Raw genomic sequence first — 22,161 nt, forward strand, 5'->3', positions numbered from 1 at the left:
CTTGCTATCTTTGCCATCCTTTGCTTGTTTTCAGGTTTTTTTCGAACGATTTTGCTTCTTATCTATCCCTCTCTTTTCCTAGCTGTATATTTTTGTCTTTTCTGCTATTTTTGTTTACTTTTAAACTACTTTTTTAAACTCTTTTCTTTTCTTCTTCCCTATCCTATTCCTTCTTAATTTTCTACTTCCTACCTTACCTGCCCAGACCATGGTGAAGCCAGGCGCCGTGAAGCTGCCCAGGCACTTGAGGGACGCGGCGGCGGGGAGGAGGAGTCCTGGACCCCGTGCCAGGACAGCATGCGGGCGATTGAGGGGGGAGCAGGTGACGCGACGGGAGATCTTCAGCCCGGAGGAAGTGGGCACGCTGGTCTACTTCGTCCAGCGCCGCCTGCCCAGGACCATCGCGGGAGGCGGCAGGATCGCGGCCGGCGGCTACAACATCCGGGAGCGCCGGAAGCGGTGGCAGAAGGTGTGCTGGGCCATGTCCCAACTCTCCGGGGTCCAGCGTACCTACAGCCAGGCCACCCACCGCTGGACGGACCTCCTGGACCGGGAGCGCGACCTGCTGGACCAGCTCGGCTTGGAGATCCCCGGGCTTGGTGAGTAGTAGTAGCTATTTCATCACTCACTACTATGTTTTCTCCTGGTCTGTGTTGTTGTATTGCAAATATTTGTTTTTTACATGGAGCAAGCCAATAATGCTGCTGACGATTACATTGTAGTTAACATATATTTCAAAATCTTCTGTTCATTTCAGGTGCACTGTTCTCCTTCTCAGTGGCGTTGCTACTATGCTTATTTGTTTTCTATTTTGTGGTCTCATTGGCCTGAGTAACTATTATGTATGAGTGTACTTTACAGAACTGCGTAATGCTAGACACTAGGGGGCAGATTACATTTACAAGCCCCTTGCGCCACGTTTACGTTGCTTTGCGTGACGCAACAGCGGCGTAAACGTGGCGCATCCCTGCGAGTCATTTACAGCCTGACGCATCTAGGGAGATGCGTCACGTTATAAAGCCATGGGCCTGCGCCACAATGGGTGCGTTCCTAGTACGCAGGGTGGGCGGTCCGGCGGCTGTGCGCCTCGCAAAAGTGCCTGCGTGAAATCTACAAGATTTAATGCAGGCACTTCTGCGATGCTGCTACGTCAATTCAATTCCTTATGCCTGCTTGAAGCAGGCGTAAGGACTGACACAGCATGTTAAGTATTGGGTGGCCCTGAGCATTACTGGAGTTGCATTGCGTTGGCGACGTGACTCCAGCGATGCGCCACTCTTACGTGACGAGATGCGTCACGCAAGTGCCTACCCTTGTGCCAGGGCGCACCGCATTGTAAATGAGGCGCATCTGCCGTGTCGCAAGGGTAGTTTTGCGTGACGCATTTGATCTGGCGCATCTCTGGAGATGCGCCAGAACGCGTAAGTAAGTATGCCCCTAAGGGGCAGAATTGCAATTACCGTCGCATCCCTGCAAAGTAGCAGGGATGCGCCAGTAATTGTGCGGCCCGCTACCACCACCAAACATGGTGCGCCGTATTTGCAATGCGGCGCACCATGGGCCCAAAACGTCACCGAAGCTTTACTGCTGGAGTTGCGTCGCAACGATGGCGCAGCTCCAGCAATGCTCTGGGGTACCCTATCTCCCCAATGCTGGGTCAAGCCGTACGTCTGCTTCAAGCAGGTGCAGGGTTTGTGTGACGCATCATTGTCCTAAAGGTGACTGATTGAAATTTTGTAGATTTCCCTCAGCCACTTTTAGGATGTGTTCCAGCGCAGGAATGCCCTCCCTTGCGCCGGAACGCCCCCTGATGGCGCAGGGCTTTATAACGGGATGCATCTCTTAAATGCATCACGTTGTTATAATATTATACGCCGCACCATGGCGCCTCTTTTGTTTAGCTGCTGCGTCACAGAAGTCACGCAAGAACGGAGCAATAACGGCTTAAATCTGCCCCTTCCTTTGTACCCCTGACAATAAGAAAAATAGTGGCGGTGGATTGATAGTTTGACTATTTAAATGACTGGTTATGTAGCAGGCAACTGTTAGTGTTGTCACTGATCTGACTGAAATCACAATGGAGTTTGTCTGTTACTTTGCGTCTTGCCTGCGGACTGCTGCCTGCCAGTCCTAGGTGAACCTTTCAGTACTTTGTTTAGTGAGTTACGTGACTTTCGAAGTCGCAGGTCCGCAAATCAATGAAAACTAACCCTAATCAATATAATTTTGCGGAAATATTTTGTTATTGTTGTTTTGAAATGTTTGATTTGGTTGACATTGACAAGCAACAATCATCCAAGTTTTCTGTTCTTTCTTTCATGTTGTACGTCAGCTCCCCCCAGGGGCGAGGGGACACAGGAGCAGCAGGCGGCGGATGCTGTTGAACAGGGCCAGGATCGGGCAGGCGAGGGCTCCTTTGCTGGCCCCAGTAAGTTTTCATTTTAGACTAGTACCTATTTTTCCTAGCATTCCTCATTTGATTTTTTCAAAATCGTCTTTGATCTTCTTGTAGACTGTATCTAAATTCTTATCCTGCCTCTACTATGACTCCCTGTGGTATTACTAGATTATTCTTATTAGTCTGTCTGTGTAGCTAACTAAGATTGCACGGTTGGCGAAACTCCCATTCTAGTCAGCAATAGCTCTATCGACTTAGTGCAGTGCAGTCCTCTGGGATTGTCCATAATGTCTTTTGAAGTGTTCTATCTGCTTTGAAAATTCCCAACTATAAAATGTGAATGACCACCAAGAAAGAATAAGATACTACCTTTTGGTTTGGATAGGAGGACAATCCATACCACTACTGTTGCGGGGACAATTCTTCTGCAGAAACAGAACTATGGACAATAAATAGTGCGTTGCTTATCAATTATAATAGGCGCTGTTAGAGTTTCCACATAACTCTGTGATAACAGACTTTGAACCCCCAATGTCCTTACTGACTGACTACATAGTGTGGCACAGTCATTTACCTCCCGAATTCATCGATGATCCCCAATGATGATTATCCAACGTAGCTCAAGAGTACGGACTCGAAGTCAGAGTCAAGAAGTGTCAGAGGCACGGACTCATGCTTGCAAAAATTGCAAAACCTTTCGCTCAGTCACTCTAGTCTGGACCAAAAAACACAGTCTATTTAAGTTTAAAAGCTTTATTAAAAGTAAACATATTTATTAAAATGAAGTCATAATAAAAAAACTAAACGTTTAACTGAGAATGGAAAAGTGGTTAGTGCTGACGATTAATTGAAGAAATTTCTTGTGGTCGAGCCGAGCTCTCACCTGGTTTCAACTTGATCTTGTTGTTAGAAGTCCATCTTCTGTCTGTGTGGAGAAAAATGGTGCGTGTTAAAAAGCCAGCCTTCATCAGTTGTGCCAAAAAGTGCAGCAAGACAACACCCTTCCCTGGAAAAAGGGACATTTTTTTTTCTTTAGAGTAGACAGTCACAAATTACATTGTTTTCACATGTCTTCATTCCTAGACCAAATACTAGTGAGTGGTTTATTCTAACATTCTTAAATGTACTTTGTAGGTGGAACATCTGGTGGCGGGGCCAGCGCGGAGGTGGTGGTGCTCGACACGGAGGCGGTGGGCAATTCTTCAGGGGAGGAGGCGGCGGCTCCAGTGCCGGCTGTGAGAGTTGAGACAGTGGTGGTGGCGGGCAGAGGTAAGCTCTTATATATTCCTTACTTATTGAGATTGAAGACGTGGCTGGGAAGGAAAGAATATAAGATGCATGGCTGGGTGAATGATGAAGCAATGATTGGTGGAAGGACAACAGCCTGGGTGGGTGACACAGAAACTGTATGTGTCCATAATATACCTGGATCATGCTACTATCTGACTCTTAGACAGCATATGTGTATCTAGAGCAGGGGTACTCATAGTACGGCCCGCGGGCCGGTGGCGGCACGGCAAGCCTTCCTTGGCGGTGCGCAGACCTTGCAGACAATCACTGCTCCCCCGGCCCCCACAGAGCAGAGGCTTTGTTGTATTTCACCTGTTAGCGCCCCTGCATCTCCACTCTGACAATCACTGCTCCCCCGGCCCCCACAGAGCAGAGTGGAGATGCAGGGCCACAAAGAGGTGAAATAGAACAAAGCCTCTGCTCTGTGGGGCCGGGCAAGCAGTGATTGTCAGGGTGGAGATGCAGGGGCGCTACAACAAACAAAGCCTCAATAATATGTTAATGGTCTTTTAAAGACCTGTTAAGTACTTTGGTGTGGCTGTCTGTGTGTGCGCGTTGAGGAGGCTGTCTGAGCCCGGGCTGAAGGCTGACACAGACAGACACACACACAGTGAGATGACAGAGGGGGAGGGAGAGGGAGGGCAGGAGGGAGAGAGAGATGGAGAGGGAGGGCAGGAGGGAGAGCAGGAGGGAGAGAGATGTATGTAAATGCTGGGTCTGGTGGCTCAGTGGATGAAGGCATCTGCTGCAGGGACCTGTGTGCAACCTCATGGTCACAAGTTTTCGTTTTGCTTTAGCCCCGCCCCCTCTGACTCCGCCCCCACCAGTGCGGCCCTCGGCCACAAACTACACTGTGAATTTAGCCCCTGAGAGAAAGTTTGTGAGTACCCATGATCTAGAGAGAGTAGACGGTCAGTGGATGAACTAAGTGTAACTTTGAAGAGCATGTAACACTGCACCCGCACGTCCGTTCCAGTGTAGGAAAGGCAAGGAAAAGAAGGTGTAATTTTGTCCAAATACTACCATCAATAGTAGCAGTAGTTTGTATTGCAAGCACAGCATAGATCCGGTTATTACGGTGGCCACTCCCTACCTCTCTTAATAAGTTTAGTAGTACTCAGTCATTCATGTGTGGATGTATCACTGGTCACTCAATAAAAAGCAAAGCACCTAAAATCATCCCATATGTAAGCAAAAACATCCCATGTGAAGTGATAGATAATCAGATTATTTATCTTCTTCATTTTCCATTTCTAGTACTCATTTGCACTGTAGGGTGAAAGTTAAATTAATTAAGCAGCAGCCCTTGTAACAGAGTATTCTCAGTGCCACCCGTAATAGAAAAGTAAGAGCTTCACCACCTGCATGTGCTGGACCGGTACAGTAACGCAAGTCTAGGTCACTCATCATGGCGTGCGTCTCTTTTTCTCGGGTGCAAGTTCACTGCGCTGCATTATGCCGGCTTGCAGAAGATAACGTACCAATTTTCCTAAACAAGAGACTAGAAGAAGAATAAGACTGGTGTACTTTCATAGTCGACTCCAATGGAAGTCCATAGTGCTCGTAGAATTTGTTCCTTAAACTCCCACTAATGTTAGAGCAAGGATGAAGAAGTGGGAGGTTAGATAGATACTGGCCTCAATCGTTATGTAATGCGCTTGCAAGTTGCTAGTTGTACTGCAACACAAATTTCTGCTGAATGATTAAGTTAATCTTAAAGAGCATTGGTTACAGACTATGTCTTTCTTTCTTCATATAGATGCTCCTTCCAAACCAACAAGGAGCAAGGAGCTGGCTAGAGCGGCCCGGCAACGGAGGATCGATGCCACTGTTGCAGAATATCGGCAGCTGGTGGCCCTGGAGGACGACGAAAGTGCGCAGTCGACCACGACAACAACGTCGGCTGCATCGGCCTCCGTGCCCCCACGGGCTGCCACCCAGCACAGTGCTCCAGCCAGACTGAGCCGGGCTGCCAAAGCCAAACGCCGATGCCGAGCAGCAAGGACAACAGCTGCCTCTCACAGCCATTGCAACTGCAAGGCACGCCTGCGCCGCAGTACCCTGAGGGTGTCCCGCCTTCAGCAGGAGCTCCACCACTTTACAAAGGTGTTGGAGGGGCTCCGCTTAGAGCACGCCTTGCTCCGCGAGGAGTATGATGCCCTGGCCCAAAAAGTAAACAGCATCCACCCATAGTGTCCCTTGTCCCTTTTTTAGAGACTTTTAGGGGGTGGGAATCGGGAGTTGGGTTTGGGACTTTTAAAGGACAACTGTTGGGGTTAGGGAGGGTCTTGCGGGAGATTATTTTGTTAGGGCTATAAAAATATACTTTTTGAAACTTTATCTGACCATACCTGTTTTTACTGCTTGCCTGGTGGGTGGGGGTTTAACAGTAACTTTGTTTTCCTGAAAGTTTAGTTCCATTTTCTTCCTTTAAGTGTAAATGCCCAAACAAGAGTCCTAGGACTTTAGTAGTACTACCGTCAGTCTCTCATCTCTCCTAGTACTCCATTATACTCCCTCCCACCAAACGCTTATCTTACCTGTCCTGTAATTTGTGTTTCAAAGTAGGGCTAGGCACAGGGCTGGCTCCACGGGAAATGGCAATTAAGGTTGACAATCCTGGGCGGATGAAATTTCCTCATAGCGGTGGTACTAGTGGTGTGACACAGTGGCAGTTGCATGCCTATGAAAAAAAAAAAAATCTGGTTTGTCCTCCTGAGCAATACAACGGCACAATAGAGAATATAGCAGGTGACAGTACACTAGAACAGTGCCACATTGTAGCCTAACAAATGGATGCTGAATTGCGGCTCGCTAATGTGAAGCCTGACTCCATCCTTTTTTCCCCATTGCACAGACTGAAACCCGGCCTGTAATTATTCAACGAAAAACAGGAAGTGATATAATATTACAACACCACTGATAAATAAATATAAGGTATGTAGGCTGTGGAGTGCAAAAAGTCACACTTTGATTTTCCTAGTAGACAGTACAATATTTTTGAAAGTGCGTACTCTGTCTGAGTCACCTTTTGAAGGATAAATAAGTATGGGCAAATTAATGTAGCGGATCTTTCCCCTCAAGCTAGGTGTACTGTAAACTGTGTTTTAGAACAAAATTAGATCTTCCCAGCAGTGCTCCCACCCAGACCCTTACTAAAGCCAGTCGCAAAAATGTAGAAGACCCCCAATCAAATCTCAAAAAACGAGGCCTAGCAGAAAACTGGTGACAAAACGTACTTTGAAAGTAAAAGTAGGCCCAAATACCCCCTTACCCACCGTGGATTGTATTCAAACCACTTGCAAGCAACCAAGCAAAAGTATCCATAGCCAGCATCGCTCCAAGACTCGAAAACCCCCCCACCCAAACACATGCAATAGAAATACTGCTAACCCTAACGAACCCTAATTTAAGAATAGTGGCAAAGGCTTTCTTTAACTATGCCAAATCCCCCCTTTCCCACCATGGATTTTCTTCAAATGACTTGCAACCAAAATGACGCATTCTCACAAGTGCTCTAAGACCCCAGAACTCAGTTGCGAAAATCTAGAACACCCCGAAACACATGCAATCCTGCTGCTAGGGCTAACCCTAACGAACCGTAAGTTACAAAAAGTGCCAAAAGGCTTTTCCGCGTGGATTTTGTCCCAACCACTTCTACCCGGTATTAGACCTTCCCAGGAATGCCCCAAGACCCGCCAACCCACCCGCCAAAAAGCATAACACCCCCAAACAGGCCAAAAGCAAAATCTCATACTTACAATATTTCTCGGCCATCGGTCCAAACGCACTGTGTAGCTAGGCCATACGTCCGGTTTACCACCACGGATTTCCTGAAAAGCAAATGCAATCAAGATTAGAGTGTCCCAGCAGTGCTCACAGACCCCGAAACTCACCCACAAACAGCCGGAACCCCCCCTAAGAGCACCTCAAAGGCAAGCAAGTCAGCAAAAACACAAAATAATTTCCGCCTTGGATTTGGTCCAAACCACTTTTATCCGGTATTAGAGCTTCCCAGCAATGCCCCCAGAGCCGTCAACCCAGGAGAAAACGAGTAGAAGACTCCCAAACAGCCAAAGAGCAAAAGTACAAAAATGGGGACTTAGTCATTTTTTTGCCAATTTCCCAAATCACTCCGCACGCGCTCTGCAGCTAGGCCCTAACTCCCCTCTGCCACCATGGATTTGCTTCAAACCTCTTGCAAAGTAAAGTATCCATAGCCAGCAGTGCTCCCAGACCCCGAAACCCACCCACAAACACCAGGAAGCCCCGCAAACAGGCCCCCGAAAACGCTACATTGAGTAAAATGTCAGAAATAGCAACAAAAAAAATCAGCCTGGATTTTGTCCCAACCACTTCTATCCGGTATTAGACCTTCCCAGGAATGCCCCAAGACCCGCCAACCCACCCGCCAAAAAGCATAACACCCCCAAACAGGCCAAAAGCAAAATCTCATACTTACAATATTTCTCGGCCTTCGGTCCAAACGCGCTGTGTAGCTAGGCCATAAGTCCGGTTTACCACCACGGATTTCCTGAAAAGCAAATGCAATCAAGATTCGAGTGTCCCAGCAGTGCTCACAGACCCCGAAACTCACCCACAAACAGCCGGAACCCCCCCTAAGAGCACCTCAAAGGCAAGCAAGTCAGCAAAAACACAAAGAATTTCCACCTCGGATTTGGTCCAAACCACTTTTATCCGGTATTAGAGCTTCCCAGCAATGCACCCAGAGCCGTCAACCCAAGAGAAAATGAGTAGAAGACCCCCAAACAGCCAAAGAGCAAAAGTACAAAAATGGGGACTTAGTCATTTTTTTGCCAATTTCCCAAATCACTCCGCACGCGCTCTGCAGCTAGGCCCTAACTCCCCTCTGCCACCATGGATTTGCTTCAAACCTCTTGAAAAGTAAAGTATCCATAGCCAGCAGTGCTCCCAGACCCCGAAACCCACCCACAAACACCAGGAAGCCCCCCAAACAGGCCCCCGAAAACGCTACATTGAGCAAAATGTCAGAAATAGCAAAAAAAAAATCAGCGTGGATTTTGTCCCAACCACTTATATCCGGTATTAGACCTTCCCAGGAATGCTCCAAGACCCGCCAACCCACCCGCCAAAAAGCATAACACCCCCAAACAGGCCAAAAGCAAAATCTCATACTTACAATATTTCTCGGCCTTCGGTCCAAACGCGCTGTGTAGCTAGGCCATAAGTCCGGTTTACCACCACGGATTTCCTGAAAAGAAAATGCAATCAAGATTAGAGTGTCCCAGCAGTGCTCCCAGACCCCGAAACCCACCCACAAACACCAGGAAGCCCCCCAAACAGGCCCCCGAAAACGCTACATTGAGCAAAATGTCAGAAATAGCAACAAAAACAAAAAAAATCAGCGTGGATTTTGTCCCAACCACTTCTAACCGGTATTAGACCTTCCCAGGAATGCCCCAAGACCCGCCAACCCACCCGCCAAAAAGCATAACACCCCCAAACAGGCCAAAAGCAAAATCTCATACTTACAATATTTCTCGGCCTTCGGTCCAAACGCGCTGTGTAGCTAGGCTATAAGTCCGGTTTACCACCACAGATTTCCTGAAAAGCAAATGCAATCAAGATTAGAGTGTCCCAGCAGTGCTCACAGACCCCGAAACTCACCCACAAACAGCCGGAACCCCCCCTAAGAGCACCTCAAAGGCAAGCAAGTCAGCAAAAACACAAAGAAATTTCTGCCTCGGATTTGGTCCAAACCACTTTTATCCGGTATTAGAGCTTCCCAGCAATGCCCCCAGAGCCGTCAACTCACCCGCAAAGAGGTAGAACAACACCCCCACAAGTGCTGAGTCTTTCTTCATTGGGCGTAAACCAGCCCTCTGCTTTGATGGAAATAGGAGTCTGGAGGAGGAGGATAGAGGAGCATGTTCTTCTGAACTTGTGAACTTGAGGAATGCAGACTGCGGCACCTTCAAATCAATAAGCAAACAAGTGAAGACAGTTCTGCTGATGGGCTTGTTTTTGTGATTAGGTGATTAAAGTTTGAATTATATTAACTGTGCACAACAAAGAAAGACAGACACACAGGAATAAAAGTGAATAAGGACGAAAAAGAAAGTTATTGATTCATTGTCTCATTTTCAGGGCTCGGTGTCACGGTCCACGAATAAGAATAAGGCTTCGTCATCATACTCTGCGAATTCAGGCAGGGTGAGCTCAGTGTCACCTGACAGAGAAGAAATTCCCTCATCTATGTTGCTGTCCACCTCGTCTTCATCCGGCGCGCTTTCTCGTACTCTGTAATCTGGTGGTATGAGGTGCTGATTCATCTTGATCATTGTTAACCTCTCCACATTTTTGGGCGAGAGGCGGCTCCGTTTGGAAGTTACAATGCCACCAGCAGCACTGAAAACATGTTCAGAAGACACGCTTGCGAGTGGGCAAGACAAGTAGTTTAAAGCCAGGTTGGAGAGCTGTGGCCACAATTCTTTTTTCCCATGCCAATACGCCAATGGGTCAGCATTAACATAGACCTCTGTTGAGTCATTCAGATAGTCCTTCACCATCGACTCAAGGTTCTCCTCCAAGGTTCCTCCACTTTGCTTAGCTGTTGCTGTGACCTTTTGAGAACCAAACCCAAGCCGAGCTAGCCAATCCTCTTCAGCCTCCAATGTTACTGTTGTGTCTGGTGGTGCAGATGATCCGGTTGGCGGTCTCTTTAACGGCTGAGAGGTCACTTGTGCCGCAGCCACAGGTGCAGAAGTGGATTGTTGTGACTGGGGATGGCCTGCTGATGCTGATGTACTGCCTTTTCCTTCAATTTGCTGCTGTTCTCTTTCAAACCTCTTGGCTGAGGAGGCTAGCCACTGTTTGTACTTTGTAACATCTTCATCAGCAAAAGGAAAGAATGCTTGGCCTGCCAGCGCCTTTTTGTAGCGTGGATCCAGAATAGTAGCACAAATGTAATGCTGGTTTGAGTGGATCATTTTAAGACGTTCATCACCTTGTAGGTGCTCTAATAATTTCTCCGCCAGAACAAAAGAGTCTTGGTTTTCTTCATCTTTTTCAAACACAGAACACACCTCCTTCAGTTGGTGCTCCAGCATGTACAACAATAGGATAGCTTTTCCCAAATTACAGTCCTCCTTGCTGACTGCACGCGTGAAGAACTCAAAAGGACGAAGCATGCGTGTCAGGCTTTTAACTATGTCCCATTGCGCCGCACCCATCCTCAGGTCCTCCTTCTGAGCTGTACCCTGTGTTAAGAAATAGTGATCGAGTACCGTGTACTGCTCATACAGACGCTCAAGCATGTAGAAGGTTGAGTTCCAACGTGTTGCCACCTCCTGGATGAGTGCTTTCACTGGCATTTGACGTTCATATAGCAGGCTCCTCAGATGCTTCCGGGCCTTAAAAGAATGGCTGAAATGTTTGCACATTTTTCGGCAGGTGTCCACTACCCTGTACGCTGCACTGTCTTTATCACTCAAGAATTTTTTGACAACCAGGTTTATACAGTGCGCCAAACACGGCAAAATAGTCACCCAGCTGCATGGCCTTAACTACATTGGCGCCATTATCCGTGGAAACATAACCAACCTGGCGTTTTTTTGGGGACAGCCAGTCAAGGACCTTTGTGTTAAACACATCCAAAATGTTTTCTGCTGTGTGACGTTTCTCCAAACCAAACATGGCTAGTGTTGCATGTTTCCGAGCAGCTTTAAAAACTTGGTCCAGGTCAACACCTGCGTTTAGCTTTGCTTTAACCCCTGAAAAAGAGACCCAGTGTGCAGTGATGCACATGTAATCAGCGCCTGCGCCACTGGTCCACATGTCTGTTGTCAGATGTATAGTGTGAACAGCACTCTTCTGCAAAGCTGCCCCAATCACCTCCAGAACATCTTCATGTAGTGCTGGAACCGCAACTCGGGCAACATAGAACCGGCTAGGAACCTTCCATTTAGGGCAGAGCGCTGCCACTAATTCTAGAAAACCAACCCCTTCTACAAAAGAAAAAGGGAGAAGGTTCAGAGCTAGCATTTTACCAGCTTAGTGTTATACAGATGCGTCAGTTGGTGGTTGCGTTCATATTGCGCTTCTGTAACAACATCTTTTTAATGTTGCCCTGGACCAAGGATTTACGGGATGATGATGATGATATCTTCGACCCAGTTACGCTCGCTGATGAACTTTTTCGCATTGGCGTCTCACTCTCTCCCACACTCTTAGTGTTGCTCACATGGGGTGTGCTGCTGACAGGGGTACTGGGTGTAAGTGTTTGACACGTCTTCTTCCTCCTCGTCATCATCAGATGAAACATCAACGTTTTCATTACGTGCAATTCGGGCTTCCTTGATCGCCTCTAGGTGCGCAAACCATTGGACAGCGTGCTGTCTCCTAAGATGACCTCTCTGGCCTCCGGTACCATAGTTGGTACCAAACTTACCACGACTAACTCGAAGCTTACAAATGCTACAAATGGCTACGTTTTCCTTTTTTGGGCAAACACTAAAGAAGTCCCAAACTGCAGACTTGAAATGTCTTTGGGGGCGGGAGGAGGTGGCGATACTGGAGGTGGTGGTCCTGCTGCTAATGCCAGATGAAGTGGAGGATGTGGATTGCCGAACTTCAGTACGTTTTGCACTTTCACCACCACTAATTGAGGTCGAGGTGGATGGAGGTCCCTTCTGGCGACTAAGAAATATGGAAGCGGTAGGTGTTGGTGTATTAGTTAACTCCAATGATTGTGGTGTTTCTTCCATTGCCTCCTCGTCGACATCATCATCACGCTCAGCAGCTTCTCGGGATAGGGTCAAAATATCTCTTTGCTGCATGCCCGCTGGGGCTGCAGTGACCTTTATGATGACTGGCTCGTCGTCGTGAGAGGCTTCATCAGCAGCAGTATCCGTCACTTCTTGTTGAGCCTCATCACACTCCATAGCTATGAGTTTTTCAACGACCTTCCTTTTACGCTTAGGTATCTTTGTTAGATCATGGTGTGCCTCACTCTCAGACTGCCGTGATGATGGTTCCCAATCTTCATCCAGATCATCAGAAGGAGGTGGGCTTGAAGAAGATGTAGACACCCCCCTTGATCTTTTCCTTGCTAGGGATGTGAAAGACAATGAATGATCATCAGGAGGAGTGGCTTCCTCAAATGATACCTCGGTTTGATTGTCAATTTCCTGATGTGCCCCTACTTCGGGAGGAACAACTATTGTGGGCACTTGTGACCCTCCATGCACCTCTGCTTGCGCATCTCCTTGCACTGCCTCTCCTTCCACATGTACTTGGGCTTGTACTTGCACATGTTGTTGTTGTTGCGGCTGTGGTTGTTCAACACTTGTCAGATGAGTTACAACAACCTGTGTTGATTCAGGGACATTGCTGCTACTTTCTTGCGATGAGCCAACATCACTGGTCGATGGTGATTGAAGAAGTACACTGACTGCCTCTGAAGCACTCAAGGGCTTTGACTTAAGTTGGCGTGGTGGTGGAGGCACTGAGCCCAATGGAGCGGGGGTGCTGCTCCCAGCTTGGTCCCCAGCCGATCCCGCTGCTGCTGCAGGCACACTTTTTTTTTTACTCCCAAAAAACGCGGCGGCCGGCACACGAGCCTCCTTGGTAACTTGCTTCTTCTGCTCCTTACTAGCAACTTTCTTGCTAGAGGAGCTACGGAGACCTTTTTTTGGGGCCATCTTCTTCAGAGCAGGTCAGACAGCAGGCCGCAGTTGCACGAATTGCAGAGTTGTCTGAGGCCAGACGTGACGTCGCGTGACGTTATGCTGCACACACACACCGTTGCAGGACTTCTTCCTGGCACTGGTGGCTCTCTTGAGTCTTGTGCACCTAAAAGCAATGGAAGACAGAGGAACATCAGTTCAGTTATACACCCCAAAAAAATCGAAAAAAAACAGAAAAATCAGCACAATCCCATGCCCTCCATGATGCTTAAATTCAAGACACCCCACAGAAAGACTAGGCACATGCAACACTCACTAGTCACTACCCCTGGTGAAAAGGCCACAACAACAGGCCAAAAAAACAAAAATCACAGAAAAATCAGCACAATCCCAAGCCATCCAGCCCCTCCATGATGTTTAAATTCAAGACAACCCACAGAAAGACTAGGCACATGCACCACTCACTACCCCTGGGCATAATGGATGAAAGCTAGGCAAAATGGGTGCAGGCCTGAGAACACTGCCTGCATTCAAAATGGCCCCCTCCCTCACAGCACATGGCCAGGGCCTGTAGCAGCACTCAAAATGGCCCCAACCACAAGGCCTGTCCACAACAGGCCAAAAAAAACGAAAATTACTGAAAAATCAGCACAATCCCAAGCCATCCAGCCCCTCCATGATGTTTAAATTCAAGACAACCCACAGAAAGACTAGACACATGCACCACTCACTACCCCCTGGTGAAAAGGCCACAACAGGAAAAAAAACGAAAATCACAGAAAAATCAGCACAATCCCAAGCCATCCAGCCCCTCCATGATGTTTAAATTCAAGACAACCCACAGAAAGACTAGGCCCATGCACCACTCACTACCCCTGGGCATAATGGATGAAAGCTAGGCAAAATGGGTGCAGGCCTGAGAACACTGCCTGCATTCAAAATGGCCCCCTCCCTCACAGCACATGGCCAGGGCCTGTAGCAGCACTCAAAATGGCCCCCAACCATATGGCCTGTCCACAACAGGCCAAAAAAACGAAAATCACAGAAAAATCAGCACAATCCCAAGCCATCCAGCCCCTCCATGATGTTTAAATTCAAGACAACCCACAGAAAGACTAGGCACATGCATCACTCACTACCCCTGGGCATAATGGATGAAAGCTAGGCAAAATGGGTGCAGGCCTGAGAACACTGCCTGCATTCAAAATGGCCCCCTCCCTCACAGCACATGGCCAGGGCCTGTAGCAGCACTCAAAATGGCCCCCAACCACATGGCCTGTCCACAACAGGCCAAAAAAACGAAAATCACAGAAAAATCAGCACAATCCCAAGCCATCCAGCCCCTCCATGATGTTTAAATTCACGACAACCCACAGAAAGACTAGGCACATGCACCACTCCCTACCCCGGGTGAAAAGGCCACAACAGGCCAAAAAAACGAAAATCACAGAAAAATCAGCACAATCCCAAGCCATCCAGCCCCTCCATGATGCTTAAATTCAAAACACCCCACAGAAAGACTCAGTGCACCTACCACTGAGTACCCCTGGGCAAAAGGCCCCAAAACAGCCCCAAAATCAGAAATTCCAAAATTGTAGTTGCAGCAACTGTAATGCCCCAAACAAACTTACTTGTGAAATTTCTAATCCAAAAGTGATCCAAAGAAAGTCAAAAAGGCCTCAAATCCAAGTATCCAGCAGCATCCACAAAAAGTAATCCTTCCAGCTCCAGATCCAAATGAAAAGTGACCAGGAGATGGACAAAGCACTGGGAGGAGCCTGCTGGAAAGGAACAGGAAGTTGAAGACTGTGGGGCACTTCCTTTCTCCCCCCCCCCCCCTCCCCAAAATGGACTCCTCGCAAAACAAGTGCAGGCAAATGTCAACCTGAGGAGTTATTCAGATAAAAATCATCATTTCCAGAGGTTTATGCTGCTTGCTGGTGGATTTCTTGTGCAGAATTGCAAATTTTATATTTTTGCGAGTGCAAGATTGTTGCTGCTCGCCGCATCTACAAGCTCGCAATTGCGAAGTACCGCGATACGTGATCACGGCGTACTCGCGTTGACAAACTTTCGCTGTACAAGTTGGCAAGCCGCGATTACGTAATCGCGCTTGCCAAATTCCCGCGGGATCCCGCAGCAAGATCCAAAATGGCGCAGCATTCGCAAAATATCTAGAAAAATAACTCGGCAAACGATGAATGACGGGAAGTAAAAGCCGCGCGCCGCAAAATTGTATCACCAAGAAAAAAAAAATCCGCTGCGTGCAAATTTGTGGATTTTGCGAGAAATTCGCGAATCTCGCGGATTGCGAATTTACCGAAAATCTGCAAAATCCGCGAGTGGAATGGATTTTACGCCCATGCTTAATGTTGTATTCAGTAGAGTGTAATTGTGGGGCGTCTAACTATGTGGCACTGAGTGTTATTGTTTGGAGTGTATGTTGCATTGTAATAATGTGGCATATAATTATGTGGTATTGTGTGGAGTGTGTGTTGCATTTAGTAGAGTGTAATTATGTGGTGTGTAATTATGTGGCACTGAGTGGTATTCGGAGTGTATGTTGCGTTGAGCGCAGTGTAATTATGTAGCATTTAATTATGCGGCAATGAGTGGTATTGTGTGGAGTGTATGTTGTATTCAGTAGAGTGTAATTGTGTGTCATGTAATTATATGGCTCTGAGTGGTATTGTTCGGAGTGTATGTTGCATTAAGTGCAGTGTAATTGTGTAGCATATAATTATGTGGCACTGAGTGTGTGAGGGTGCAGTGTGTGTGAGGGTGTAGTATGTGTGAGGGTGCTGTTATGCCATGCTATACTATGTTATCATACGTGTTAGACGGGGACCCGGAGGGTCGGCCGAGTACAGGGGGAGAGGCCTCCGGTGAGGACCGTCTCCTAGCGATCGTACAGACAGGTAACTTCCCTCCACAAATGGACACCACACAAGGATGCTATCTGCACTCTTTATATAGGATTCTTGAGGCAAGGTTATCAACGATACAGTGAGGGCAGGACACGAGGATCCCCCCAATTCTAGTCTCTGTAGGGTAAGGGGTAGCGGGACAGTCTTGGTACCGGTCCGGTACAGGTGCGGCAAGAGGGAAGCTCACAATCCTCGAGCTCGGAGATCTGAAAGGTGGGGCCGCGGCAGCGCCAGCTGGCTAGGATGATTGTTCTCGGCAAGGAGGGCCGCGGCAGCGCCAGCAGGCTAGGATGATGGTTCTCGGTAGGGAGGGCCGCGGCAGCGCCAGCAGGCTACGATGATGATTTCTTTGCAGAGGGCAGCGGCAGCGCCAGCAGGCAAGAGCGATGGGTCACAAGGATGGGCCGCAGCAGCGCCAGCAGGTCCGGACGATGATGCACGTTGCAGAGGGCTGCAGCAGCGCCAGCAGGCTTCGGAGATAGTTTGCAAGGCAAGGCTGCCGCAGCGCCAGCAGTCCGTCAAGGATGAGTTCTTCAAGGTGTCTCTCGACTCCAGGATACAACTGCCTTCCTGCTCTGGAGCTGCCCCAGTTATAGGTCTGGCCTCCTTTGATGTCCGGACCCTCGCGCTGGGAGGTCGAGAGGTCCGGGATGAGGGAGTCCAGACACCCAGCAGGGGGGTGGAGCCAGTGCCCGGGGAGACCGGGGGCGATCGGCGCCTGGCGGGGGAGAGCCATCGACACTCCTCTCTCCTATTGACCTGCCAAGTGGTCTCTTCACCTCCTGGGTGGATGGTGGTGCCTCGAAGTCGGGGCCTGGCCAGGCCCAGGGTTGGGGTCGAGCTGAGGCCACGTGCCTCGTGGTGCAGTGTCCAAGATGGCGGCTGGGCCGGGGCAATGGTGCTGACGGAGGCCCGGGACAGCCGATGCTGGGATGTTCGGGAGCAGGCGTGCCGTTGGGGACGGGTTGCGGGTTGCTTTGGTGGGTTGCCGGGGTGGTTCTTCGGGGGACACAGGGAGAGCTGGTGTCCGGGCCCTATCATGCGGGGAGGGAGCGGGCCTTTCACGAGGCCTGTCCAACATGCGTCCCCCCCAGCTGAAGGCAGGGAGAGTCACCCATCCTCTTGGGTACTCTCCTCGCCGAGGCGGAAAAAGCGTGACAGGCCGTCCGCGTTGGCGTGGTCCTGGCCAGGACGATGCTCTACAGTGAAGTCCATCCCTTGCAGGGAGATGGACCATCGCAACAGTTTTGGGTTCTCCCCCCGCATCTGCATCAGCCATTGCAGGGGTCGGTGGTCGGTCTGTACCCTGAAATGGGTACGGAAGAGGTAGGGCCGGAGTTTCTTGAGGGCCCATACCACTGCGAAGGCCTCCCGCTCGATGGTGCTCCAGCGCTGTTCTCGAGCCAGTAGGCGTCGGCTGATGAAGGCCACTGGTTGATCGACTCCCTCGGTGTTGAGTTGAGAGAGGACTGCCCCAACGCCATGATCTGAGGCGTCCGTCTGGACTATGAATTCCAGGCTGTAGTCGGGGGCCTGGAGCACGGGGGCGGTGCACATGGCGGTCTTCAACTTCTCGAAGGCCGCTTGACAGTCTGGAGTCCATTTGACTGTTCTGGGGTTTTTCTTGGATGTGAGTTCTGTGAGGGGCCCCACAATGCTGCCATAGTCTTTTACAAACCGCCGGTAGTATCCGGTGAGCCCTAGGAAGGCCCGGACCTCGGTTTGGGTGACGGGTGGCTGCCAGGACTGGATGGCAGCGATCTTGAGCTGAAGGGGGGCCACCAGGCCGCTCCCCACTTGGTGTCCGAGGTAGGTCACGGACCCCTGGCCAATATGACATTTGCTGGCTTTGATGGTGAGGCCGGCCTGCTGGAGGGCGTGCAGGACTTCTCGGAGGTGGTGAAGGTGGTCTGCCCAGTGGCTACTGTACACAGTGATATCGTCCAAGTAGGCGGCGCTGAATTCTTCGAGGCCCGCCAGTACCTGGTTCACGAGCCGTTGGAAGGTAGCTGGAGCGTTTTTCATGCCAAAGGGCATCACTTTGAAGTGGTAGTGGCCATCCGGGGTAGAGAAGGCGGATCGTTCTTGGGCCCTGGGGGTGAGGCCGATTTGCCAGTAGCCCGCTGTTAGGTCGAAAATGCTCAGGTAGCGGGCGGCCCCCATGCGGTTAACCAGCTCATCCGCCCGGGGGATGGGGTGAGCGTCGGTTCTGGTAACAGCGTTCAGCCCCCGATAGTCTACACAGAACCGGAGCTCGGGAGCAACGCCCGGGGCGGCAGCCTTGGGGACCAGTACGACTGGGCTGGCCCAGGGGCTGTCGGATGGCTCGATCACTCCTAGGGCCAGCATTTTGGTGACTTCGTTCTGGATGCAGGCGCGCACCCGATCTGGCACTCGGTACGCCCTGTGTCGAATAGGTGGACTATCCCCAGTGTCCACGTCATGAAGGCACCAGGGGGTGACCCCGGGGGTGAGGGAGAACAGGTTCGCAAATTGTAGCAGGAGAGCCCGACAGTCTCGGCGTTGTTCCGGGGACAAGGCATCGGAGAGTCTGACCCCTTCCACTGAGCCGTCTTTCTCACGGGTCCTCAGTAGGTCAGGGGGGGGGTCGGAGTCTTCTTCCACCCCACTATCTGTTGCCATCAGTAGGCTGAGCTCCAAACGTACGAAGTGGGGTTTGAGTCTGTTGGCGTGGAGGACTCGCAGGGGGTTCCGGGAGGACTCCATGTCTATTAGGTAGGTGACAGGGCCCTTGTGCTCTATCACCTTGAAGGGTCCTGTCCATTTGTCCTGCAGGGCACAGGGTTCGACTGGAGACATCACCCAGACTTGCTGGCCTGGTTCGAACTCGATGGAGGAGGCATGCTGATCGTACCATTTCTTCATGTCCTCCTGACTGGCCTCCAGGTTGGCTTTGGCGAGTTCCCTGAATCGCCGGGTCTGGTTGCGGAGGGTCAGGAGATACTTATACACATCTGGAGGAGTCTTCTGGGGGGCCATCTCCCACCCTTCCTTGATCAGGCTGAGGGGGCCCCGGACGGGGTGTCCGTACAGGAGCTCAAAGGGACTGAAGCCGAGGGATTTTTGGGGAACTTCTCGATAGGCGAAGAGGAGGCACGGGAGCAGCACGTCCCACTGGCGACGTAGGGGTTCTTCTAGGCCCGTGATCATTCCCTTGAGAGTGCGGTTAAACCGCTCGACCAGTCCATTTCCTTGCGGGTGATAAGGGGTCGTGAACCGGTAGGTGACCCCGCACTGTTGCCAGAGAGACCTCATGTACTTTGAGATAAAGTTCGTGCCCCTGTCGCTGACGACTTCCCGGGGGAAGCCCACTCGAGAGAAGATCCCCATCAGGGCTCGGCCTACCACTGGTGCTGTCACGGTCCGAAGAGGAATGGCCTCGGGGTAGCGGGTGGCGTGGTCCACCAGGACCAGGATGAACCGGTGCCCCTGTGCCGTCCGGGGGTCTAGGGGCCCCACAATGTCTATTCCCACCCGTTCTAATGGGGTGGTGACGACGGGAAAGGGTTGCAAGGGTGCATTGATCTTTCGGCCGCTCTTCCCGCTGGCCTGGCAGGTGGGGCAGGCCCGGCAGTGGTTGGAGACATCATTTCGCATTTTGGGCCAGTAGAAGTGAGTTACTAGGCGGTTGTATGTTTTGTCTTGCCCCAGGTGCCCAGCAAGGGGGACATCGTGTGCCAAGTTCAAAAGGAAGTCTCTGAAGCGGAGGGGCACCACCAGCACCCGACTGGCCCCCAACTCAGCAATTCTTTGCTCACTGTAGAGCAGGTCATTGTCCCAATAAATCCAGTGGGCCCCTGTGGTGTCCCCTGCGCTCTGGGCGAGGGCTTGCTGCCGGAGTCCCTCGAGGGAGGGACAGGTCCTCTGCTCTTGTCGGAACTGTTCCTGGGTGGGGCCACCCTCTTGACCCCACTGGGCCAGTTCGGGAAGGTCCTGGAGTTGAACGGGCCCTTCTTCGTTCTGCTCTGGGGGATTGGCGCTTAGGGCGGCTCCCTCCGGGATGATCGGGGGAGGAGGCTCTGGCCATTCAGGTTCTTCGGGACCGGGGATGGCGCGGGCGGCCATCGACCGGGTCGTTATGCAGGCCCATTCAGGAAGGTCCAACATCCCCAGGTGCTCTTTTCTCTCGACGGCTGCCCAGGGGGAACTTTCGAGGTCGTTCCCCAAGAGGCAGTCCACTGGGGCATCATCGCGGACAGTCACCTTCAGCATTCCGGACACTCCTCCCCACTCGAAGGGGACGCAGGCCATCCGACACAGGCTTTCTGAGTTGTCGGCTGACCGGACGGGGCAAAGGACGTTCGGCAAGATCTGCTCCGGGGTCACCAGATGGGCGCGGACTGCGGTCACACTGGCCCCGGTGTCGCGGAGGGCCTCAGCCCGTTGCCCATTAATGTTGACCCAATGGCTGTACTTTCGCGTATTGGCGGGTAGGGGAGCCCGCGGGATCATGTCTCTTTCCCCTAGACAGACCAGGGACATGGCGGCTGGTTCCCACTTGGGCTGGTCGGCCTCGTAATCTTCAGAATCTTCTGGGGTTTGCTCTTCCCCCCAGGGCGGCGGCAGCGACCTGGCGGGGCATAGGGTTCTGGTTCTTCGGGCAATTAGGGTCGTTGGCGTAGTGGCCGGGTCGCTGGCATCGGTGGCAAGTAACATTGGCTCGGAACCCTGGACGCATTGGGGGGTTTCCCCTGCCGGCCGGGGGTGGGGCGTTGCTGGCGGGAGCCACCGGGACGGCGTCTCTGCCCCGACCCTGGCCTCCTCCTCCCCCTCGGGGGCGATGGGGTCCTTGGTTGGTTCGGTTTGGTTCGCTGGGCCCGTTTCGGAAACTCGGGTGCTTTCCCATCGGTCAGCTTCGGCGGCGAGTTGCCGAGGTTTAGTCAGTTTACTGTCGAGGAGGTGCTGCCTAAGCTTGACGAAGCAATTGTTCGAGAGGTGCTCCCACACAATAAGGTCAAAGAGTTGCTCGTAAGTGGTCACCTTGCTGCCCTTGATCCACCCCTCGAATGCTCTGCTGAAAAAGTTCACGTACTCCACCCAAGTTGTACCCGGGATCCGTTTGCAGTCGCGGAACCGCTGGCGGTACATCTCGGGCGTGAGTCCGTATCGAGTGAGGAGGGCGGCTTTCATGTGGTCGTAGGAGGTCATCTGATGGTCCGGGAGTTGCAGCAGGGCGTCTCGCCCCTCGTTAACGAACCTCCCCCATAACCCGGCTCCCCAGTCGCTTCGGGGAATCCGGTGGGAGGTCATGGCTACCTCATAGGCTTTGAACCATTGCTGGATGTCGTCGTTCCGGTAATATTCTCTGACGACATCCTTGGGGATGTGGACTTTAGGGTCTGTGGGGGCAGGAGTGTTCGGGCGCTCGGGCACCCCGAGATCTTTATTCTGTTTTCGAAGTTCTATCTCTTTTAGGTTGCGCTCATGTTCGTAGGCTAGCTTTTTCTCTTCTAACTCTCTCTGTCTTTGTTTCTCTTCCCGCTCCTCTCGGAGCCTTAGGTGTTCCAATGTTATTTTTTTGTTCCGCCAATTTCAGTTCTCCATCCAACCGAAGTCGAGCCAGCTCCAATTCATGGAGCCTGCTTTTTTCCCGTTCTCGGATCTCTTCTAGGGAGAGACCCGATCTTCTTCCTTCCGTCGGAGTGGTGTTCGTTTCCGGTGCCTCGAGGCTTTGGTTTTGGGGTACGGCCGTACCCGTCTCTGCCCAAGATTCCAGGGCTTTTTTTAAGTCTTCTTTCGTGCTCAGTCCTGTGGTAGCGATGCCTAGTTCCATGCAGAATTGCTTTAGTTCTCTGTGGTTATATTCTTCTAGTTTCTCAATCTGGAATTTTTCTGTGGTTCCGCTCTCTTTTGTTGT

General features: G+C 51.0%; 1 protein-coding gene across 1 annotated transcript in view; it reads left to right on the plus strand.

The window, feature by feature from the left end:
• Positions 1–22,161, plus strand: part of DNAH17 (dynein axonemal heavy chain 17) — a 15,539,113-nt gene that overhangs the window by 7,494,157 nt on the left and 8,022,795 nt on the right. The gene's annotated exons all lie outside the window — the stretch shown is intronic.

The sequence above is a fragment of the Lissotriton vulgaris genome, chromosome 7 (assembly GCF_964263255.1).
Source record: "Lissotriton vulgaris chromosome 7, aLisVul1.2, whole genome shotgun sequence".
In the NCBI taxonomy this organism is placed as follows: Eukaryota; Metazoa; Chordata; class Amphibia; order Caudata; family Salamandridae; genus Lissotriton; species Lissotriton vulgaris.